General features: G+C 40.5%; 1 long non-coding RNA gene across 1 annotated transcript; it reads right to left on the bottom strand.

The window, feature by feature from the left end:
- Positions 1 to 4,542: 4,542 nt before the first annotated feature.
- Positions 4,543 to 5,237, bottom strand: LOC128776411 (uncharacterized). Its single transcript, XR_008421458.1, has 2 exons — positions 4,800 to 5,237; positions 4,543 to 4,653 (listed from the first exon to the last, which is right to left on the bottom strand). It is a non-coding gene; the product is annotated as an uncharacterized LOC128776411 (long non-coding RNA).
- Positions 5,238 to 8,884: the final 3,647 nt, after the last annotated feature.

Here is an 8,884-nt window from a genome sequence, read left to right on the forward strand (position 1 = left end):
AGAAGGAGAGATAAAGGTCTTCCCAAACAAACAAAAACTGAAGGAATTTGTCACCACGAAACCAGCCCTACAAGAGATCCTAAGGGGGATCCTGTGAGACAAAGTATCAGAGACATCACTACAAGCATAAAACATACAGACATCACAATGACTCTAAACCCGTATCTTTCTATAATAACACTGAATGTAAATGGATTAAATGCGCCAACCAAAAGACATAGGGTATCAGAATGGATAAAAAAACAAGACCCATCTATTTGCTGTCTACAAGAGACTCATTTTAGATCTGAGGACACCTTTAGATTGAGAGTGAGGGGATGGAGAACTATTTATCATGCTACTGGAAGCCAAAAGAAAGCTGGAGTAGCCATACTTATATCAGACAAACTAGACTTTAAGTTAAAGGCTGTAACAAGAGATGAAGAAGGGCATTATATAATAATTACAGGGTCTATCCATAAGGAAGAGCTAACGATTATAAATGTCTATGCGCTGAATACCGGAGCCCCCAGATATATAAAACAATTACTCATAAACATAAGCAACCTTATTGATAAGAATGTGGTCATTGCAGGGGACTTTAACACCCCACTTACAGAAATGGATAGATCATCTAGACACACAGTCAATAAAGAAACAAGGGCCCTGAATGATACGTTGGATCAGATGGACTTGACAGATATATTTAGAACTCTGCATCCCAAAGCAACAGAATATACTTTCTTCTCGAGTGCACATGGAACATTCTCCAAGATAGATCATATACTGGGTCACAAAACAGCCCTTCATAAGTTTACAAGAATTGGAATTATACCATGCATACTTTCAGACCACAATGCTATGAAGCTTGAAATCAACCACAGGAAAAAGTCTGGAAAACCTCCAAAAGCATGGAGGTTAAAGAACACCCTACTAACGAATGAGTGGGTCAACCAGGCAAGTAGAGAAGAAATTAAAAAATATATGGAAACAAACGAAAATGAAAATACAACACTCCAAACGCTTTGGGACGCAGCGAAGGCAGTCCTGAGAGGAAAATACATTGCAATCCAGGCCTATCTCAAGAAACAAGAAAAATCCCAAATACAAAATCTAACAGCACACCTAAAGGAAATAGAAGCAGAACAGCAAAGGCAGCCTAAACCCAGCAGAAGAAGAGAAATAATAAAGATCAGAGCAGAAATAAACAATATAGAATCTAAAAAAACTGTAGAGCAGATCAACGAAACCAAGAGTTGGTTTTTTGAAAAAATAAACAAAATTGACAAACCTCTAGCCAGGCTTCTCAAAAAGAAAAGGGAGAAGACCCAAATAGATAAAATCATGAATGAAAATGGAATGATTACAACCAATCCCTCAGAGATACAAGCAATTATCAGGGAATACTATAAAAAATTATATGCCAACAAATTGGACAACCTGGAAGAAATGGACAAATTCCTAAACACCCACACTCTTCCAAAACTCAATCAGGAGGAAATAGAAAGCTTGAACAGACCCATAACCAGCGAAGAAATTGAATCGGTTATCAAAAATCTCCCAACAAATAAGAGTCCAGGACCAGATGCCTTCCCAGGGGAGTTCTACCAGACGTTTAAAGCAGAGATAATACCTATCCTTCTCAAGCTATTCCAAGAAATAGAAAGGGAAGGAAAACTTCCAGACTCATTCTATGAAGCCAGTATTACTTTGATTCCTAAACCAGACAGAGACCCAGTAAAAAAAGAGAACTACAGGCCAATATCCCTGATGAATATGGATGCAAAAATTCTCAATAAGATACTAGCAAATCGAATTCAACAGCATATAAAAAGAATTATTCACCATGATCAAGTGGGATTCATTCCTGGGATGCAGGGCTGGTTCAACATTCGCAAATCGATCAACGTGATACATCACATTAACAAAAAAAAAGAGAAGAACCATATGATCCTGTCAATCGATGCAGAAAAGGCCTTTGACAAAATCCAGCACCCTTTCTTAATAAAAACCCTGGAGAAAGTCGGGATAGAAGGAACATACTTAAAGATCATAAAAGCCATTTATGAAAAGCCCACAGCTAACATCATCCTCAACGGGGAAAAACTGAGAGCTTTTTCCCTGAGATCAGGAACACGACAGGGATGCCCACTCTCACCGCTGTTGTTTAACATAGTGCTGGAAGTTCTAGCATCAGCAATCAGACAACAAAAGGAAATCAAAGGCATCAAAATTGGCAAAGATGAAGTCAAGCTTTCGCTTTTTGCAGATGACATGATATTATACATGGAAAATCCGATAGACTCCACCAAAAGTCTGCTAGAACTGATACATGAATTCAGCAAAGTTGCAGGATACAAAATCAATGTACAGAAATCAGTTGCATTCTTATACACTAACAATGAAGCAACAGAAAGACAAATAAAGAAACTGATCCCATTCACAATTGCACCAAGAAGCATAAAATACCTAGGAATAAATCTAACCAAAGATGTAAAAGATCTGTATGCTGAAAACTATAGAAAGCTTATGCAGGTAATTGAAGAAGATATAAAGAAATGGAAAGACATTCCCTGCTCATGGATTGGAAGAATAAATATTGTCAAAATGTCAATACTACCCAAAGCTATCTACACATTCAATGCAATCCCAATCAAAATTGCACCAGCATTCTTCTCAAAACTAGAACAAGCAATCCTAAAATTCATATGGAACCACAAAAGGCCCCGAATAGCCAAAGTAATTTTGAAGAAGAAGACCAAAGCAGGAGGCATCACAATCCCAGACTTTAGCCTCTACCACAAAGCTGTGATCATCAAGACAGCATGGTATTGGCACAAAAACAGACACATAGACCAATGGAATAGAATAGAAACCCCAGGACTAGACCCACAAACGTATGGCCAACTCATCTTTGACAAAGCAGGAAAGAACATCCAATGGAAAAAAGACAGTCTCTTTAACAAAGGGTGCTGGGAGAACTGGACAGCAACATGCAGAAGGTTGAAACTAGACCACTTTCTCACACCATTCACAAAAATAAACTCAAAATGGATAAAGGACCTGAATGTGAGACAGGAAACCATCAAAACCTTAGAGGAGAAAGCAGGAAAAGACCTCTCTGACCTCACCGTAGCAATCTCTTACTCGGCACATCCCCAAAGGCAAGGGAATTAAAAGCAAAAGTGAATTACTGGGACCTTATGAAGATAAAAAGCTTCTGCACAGCAAAGGAAACAACCAACAAAACTAAAAGGCAACCAACTTCGGAATGGGAAAAGATATTTGCAACTGACATATCGGACAAAGGGCTAGTATCCAAAATCTATAAAGAGCTCATCAAACTCCACACCCAAAAAACAAATAACCCAGTGAAGAAATGGGCAGAAAACATGAATAGACACTTTTCTAGAGAAGACATCCGGATGGCCAACAGGCACATGAAAAGATGTTCAACGTCGCTCCTCATCAGGGAAATACAAATCAAAACCACACTCAGATATCACCTCATGCCAGTCAGAGTGGCCAAAATGAACAAATCAGGAGACTATAGATGCTGGAGAGGATGTGGAGAAACGGGAACCCTCTTGCACTGTTGGTGGGAATGCAAATTGGTGCAGCCGCTCTGGAAAGCAGTGTGGAGGTTCCTCAGAAAATTAAAAATAGACCTACCCTATGACCCAGCAATAGCACTGCTAGGAATTTATCCAAGGGATACAGGAGTACTGATGCATAGGGGCACTTGTACCCCAATGTTTAGAGCAGCACTCTCAACAATAGCCAAATTATGGAAAGAGCCTAAATGTCCATCAACTGATGAATGGATAAAGAAATTGTGGTTTATATACACAATGGAATACTACGTGGCAATGAGAAAAAATGAAATGTGGCCTTTTGTAGCAACGTGGATGGAACTGGAGAGTGTGATGCTAAGTGAAATAAGCCATACAGAGAAAGACAGATACCATATGGTTTCACTCTTATGTGGATCCTGAGAAACGTAACAGAAACCCATGGGGGAGGGGAAGGAAAAAAAAAAAAAAAAGGAGGTTAGAGTGGGAGAGAGCCAAAGCATAAGAGACTGTTAAAAACTGAGAACAAACTGAGGGTTGATGGGGGGAGGGAGGGGAGGGAGGGTGATGGGTATTGAGGAGGGCACCTTTTGGGATGAGCACTGGGTGTTGTATGGAAACCAATTTGACAGTAAATTTCATATATTAAAAAAAAAAAGAAAAAAAAAAAGAAAATACGGTATTTTCAATCTAGATGCTTGTAACAAATACAACCCAAATAATCTTTTTGATTTTTATATTTTATTAGGATTGGCAATTAAGTTTGTTTCATTGGCACACCAACTTCTGTGGCTTATACAAAGGCTGCAAGATGTAGTTAATAAAATTCAGAATAAGAAAAAAAAAAAGAAGAAAGACACTTATGTTCCATCATCAACAATGCTTTATTAGGGAAGGAGAAGTAAAGTTTTATTTATCCAAATCCCCCCACTCCCCCCCCCCAAAAAAAAAAAAAGAAGAAGAAAGGAAAAGAAAATAATCCTTGCCCAGGTCTTAGGCACAGATCGAAGAAAGGCTGTATTTTAAGAAAGGTAGACTTGTTCCTGATGCTTTTCCTGGGGCTCTGGGGGAGAGTGGTCCTAATTCAGAGAGGAGCCTGACCCTAAGAGGAAAGAGAACAACTTCAGGATTAAGTCTCTTCTATGGCAAACCTCAGCCCAGGAAGAGCAGAGTAGAGATTCAGAGAATGCCATCTGCCACCAGGGCAGGCTTCGGAGAGAAGATGTGCTGCTGGAGCATGGGGGAGACCTGTGATTTGTTTGCACGATGGTCTTGATGGCTTTTGCTCTTACTGCTTCTGGGTGGTCACTTCTGCTGGCACGGTGGTGGCTGCACAGGGGGACACTGCTGCTGGCAGAGTTGAGGTGGAAACTTTGGAGGTGGGCATGGCACTGGGCACTTCGGCGGTGGGCATGGCGTTGGGCACTTGGGAGGTGGGAGCACAAGAGGTCGTTGGCAGGGCTGCTTGCACTATTGCTGCTGCTGCTGATAGGACATCTTTCTGGATATCAGAGAACCTAAAAAAAATGCAAAGGTCAAAATGCAAGTGTCATTGTTTACAAGAGGATCACTCTTGCAGATAGAGCAAGCCAAAACCCATCAATTATTTCCAAGGACAAACTTTGGTCTCTGACTCTCTCCTTTAGACTGTGTGGCTCCCCTTTTTGTTCTTGTTAGGATCATGCCTCATCAGTATCCTGTCCATTTGGGGCCACTTTATCTCACCTTCTCTTGACCTCTTTCAATGACAAAATTGTCTTCTCTGTCTTGAGATAGCAACAGACAGTGGATGTATGCAAATACAATCTCAAGAAAAAAGATGCTGAATTCCTGGCCAATACCAAAGCAAGTCTCTACCACATCAGTTCCCATGAGGCCCTGATTAAGATTGAAGTAAGCTGCTTTGGGTGCTAAGACAAAGTCTATTCAGGGAGAATTGCCAAAGTGTAGGCCTGCCCTCAAAGGGCTCATGGAGAGCCTGGCAATACATTAGGATGCTCTCTCTTATATTAATATGTCATGACCAAAGAGAAACTCTTGCCCTCACTTGCTTTCAGCTCAATATTATTCCCTTAATTAGGTTTTGCTTAAGAATTTCAACCTTGTAATAGAAAGACACATACTTCATCAACAAAAATTAGCTCACTTACATCCTTGGCCTGACAACTTTCAATTCCCCAGGGAAGAGTATGCACGTCGTTGAGGAAAACCAGCTATTGCTGCTTATAAATTAATTCCAAACATCATCTCATATCCCCCAAGCATATAGAACCACCCACCCCACCCCCCATGAGATTCACTTGATTCTCCAGAGCTGTTGGGGAGCTGAGCACGAAAAGGGTGGCAACAATGTGGCAGGTGTCCCCTTTATATGGCTCGGTGGCGCCCACCTTCAGGAAGTGAAGAAGCCTAAGGCTGGGCTGGACCAGTTGTTTGGAAACCAAATGCAATCCACCTGAAATTCCCAAAATGTCTTGTCACTTCGATTACTGGAAACTTCCTGCTCTGGGATTGTCCCCATTGGGGCAAGAACTCAGTGATTTGCCTGAGGCTCTCTCTTGACCAGCAGTTCCAGTTTCATGTGACAGATGAAGAATTGGGGCAGTTCTCAAACTGGGGGCCCAAGAGGTCATTCCTTGATTGGGCTTACCTTCACCTACCTCCCTGCCCCATGCCTGTATCAGAAGCCTGTGTGTCCATTTACTTTTCAACTGCCTGTCATTTAGCTTTGTGTTCTAGAATGACAGAAGCTTGGGTTCTCAGAGGCTAGCAACATGGCTTATGCTCTGTCTCTCTCGCAGGCACTTATAACTCACTTCCACTTACTCTAAGGCTGGCTGCTCACATTAACTGGTTCCTTTTAATATGGATGAAGAGAATGCATGGTCTCCACAGGGAGCGACAGGGCTCCCTGTGCAGGAGCTGAAGCCAGGATCCAGCACAACACAGGCTGTGCTATTCTGTAGAGAACAAGACTGTGTGGCCTCATGTCAATGGTGACATGGGGCTGGTCCATTTTCCACTTAATGTCTGCTAGAATGCCAAGGTTACTTTCTACCATATGCTCGTCCCAGGATTTTCATTCTCTTATTTGAAATCCTGTGGGAATTTTCAACTCATAGCTCACTAAGAGAAACTGAAATGTTTGTTTTTATTGAATGTCACTCAACAGACCTGCGATCACTTCTGAAACATGAGTTAGGGTGTTAGCAGAGGCTTCAAAACTCCCTGCCTTACCTTTTCTTAACATCCCTGGGAGTACTCAATCCACTGATTCCTCCTCACCTTCCAAGTGAACTCATCTGTGGTTTTGTTTAAATAAAGGCAGGGTGGTTGGCATTAAAATCTCCCAGTAAGTTCTAAATACAGCTTACATAAACCCTTTAGTACTGTAATCACTATGCTTACAGCCCCTTATTTATTTTTATTAATATCCTATCCATTAATAGATTAATTAATGTTATCAATATCTACACATCTCACGGTAACCAGCCATCACCTGCCTTGCACCTCTTCCAATATTCAGTGAAGCAGCAGAGTACACTGGAAATGTCCTAGAGGAGACATCCAAAGACAGGAGTTTAAACCTAGGGGCGTCACTAGCTAGCTTTGTGATGCGGGAAAATATTTTCTCAGCGTCCTCTGCCTTCGTACATCTGTTATTAGTTACAGCTAACATTGACAAGAATTATTCCTAATACTTAGAAGACCTAGAACCTTCCACTGGGCTTTCCATTGTTAAAGTCAATAATTACCAGCCACGCCATCAAATCTCCCTTGACCTTCTTGATTTCCTCCTGCAGAACCCCAGCACTCAGCCTATTTTCCTTGCACCTTTGAAGCCATTGTTTACTTCCATCAAGAACAAGTAGACAGGTGTTCCTTTTCATTATTAAGGGTATTACTAAGTAACCATCACTATAAGGAAACTGACAAAAATGATCAAAATTCAAAAGCATTCGAGTATTCAGGCAGTTGGCTCACCATTACTGGGTTTGGGGCTTCTATGACGTCATGAGTAATGCCTGCCCTAAGAAATGTCAAGATATTATGAAAAACAAGCAAACACTGAAAGAGTTGATCAAAACATATTTTCTTAATGCTTTCATGGGGATGGTTTCTGATTAGATCATTTATGGATCCACATGACAAAATAATAGGCAAAAATGAAAAGTGATCTTCTAAAAGAGTGTGTATTATATGAAAAGGGCAAGTAACAAACCATGTGTACAATATAACTACATTTATATTTAATGTATATGTAGTTACATGTGTGTATATATAAATACATATGTAAATGTGGATCTCTTACACCATGCAGAGGAAATCAACTGTACTACCGTTTGAGATTTTAGGCACAGCTAACTGAAGGTTTGCTATGTGCCAAGCATTGTGTGAGGAACCCTATGTGCATTAACTCATCTTTCCTTACAACAGACTTATAGGTGAAAAGTTATTTTCTCCTTCCCCACTTCAACTCTTGCCCTGTCAGTCTTTTACCGTGAAACGTATATGAACTCCCTATGATTTTCTCAGAAAGAAATTCAGAGCTGGATAAGGAGAAACATTGCTGAACATTCCCAGAAAGCAAAAAGAAAACTACTACCACCCTTCCAACAATCACGTTTAGGCAGCTAAACTGGAAACTCCATTAGGACAACCTGGTTTGAAAAAGTGGTACAATCATTTTCTCTTCTCTGTCACTAGCAGGTTTGCTGTTTGGGGTCTTTAAATTTTTGGTTTCGAACCAATGTGCAAGCACTCGCAAAAGCTCCAGGATCACTGAGCAAGTACATGGTAGACAAATTTCATGAGAGATCGAGAGAGAAAAGGACTCTTACTTAGTTCAACAACTTGTTATTTGCATGAGCAAATGCTCTTGGATATTTTTAATCTTTGAGTAGATAAGAAATGCACACTTGGCAAAATTCAAATGGTGCAGAGATAATACACGATGAAAATGGCCCCTTACCCCTTTCCTTCAGCCACTCAATTTCCCACCCTGGGGAATCACTGTTAGCAGTCTCTCAGTGAGTCCTTCCATTGACTGTAGCTTTATATTACATGCATATGTAATGAATGTAATATAAATGTAATGAAAGCATGACAGTATCATGCTTTCCTCAGTGAATTTGTTCCTAGTGTTGATGATGAGATTATTAGTATTTTATGAGATTCTTTAGAGGAACCAGTGATGTCCAGATGCCTCACAATGAAGAAGTTTAACTAATACCAGCCATATAACACCTTGTGGGGAACCATTTACCAGTTGTCAGACTCAAGGATCCAAGAAGACAAAGGAAAAAAAAAAAAAAAAAAAGGAAAGAAAGATG

This window comes from Panthera pardus, unplaced genomic scaffold, assembly GCF_024362965.1.
Source record: "Panthera pardus isolate Hobbes unplaced genomic scaffold, ASM2436296v1 HiC_scaffold_124, whole genome shotgun sequence".
Taxonomy (NCBI): domain Eukaryota; kingdom Metazoa; phylum Chordata; class Mammalia; order Carnivora; family Felidae; genus Panthera; species Panthera pardus.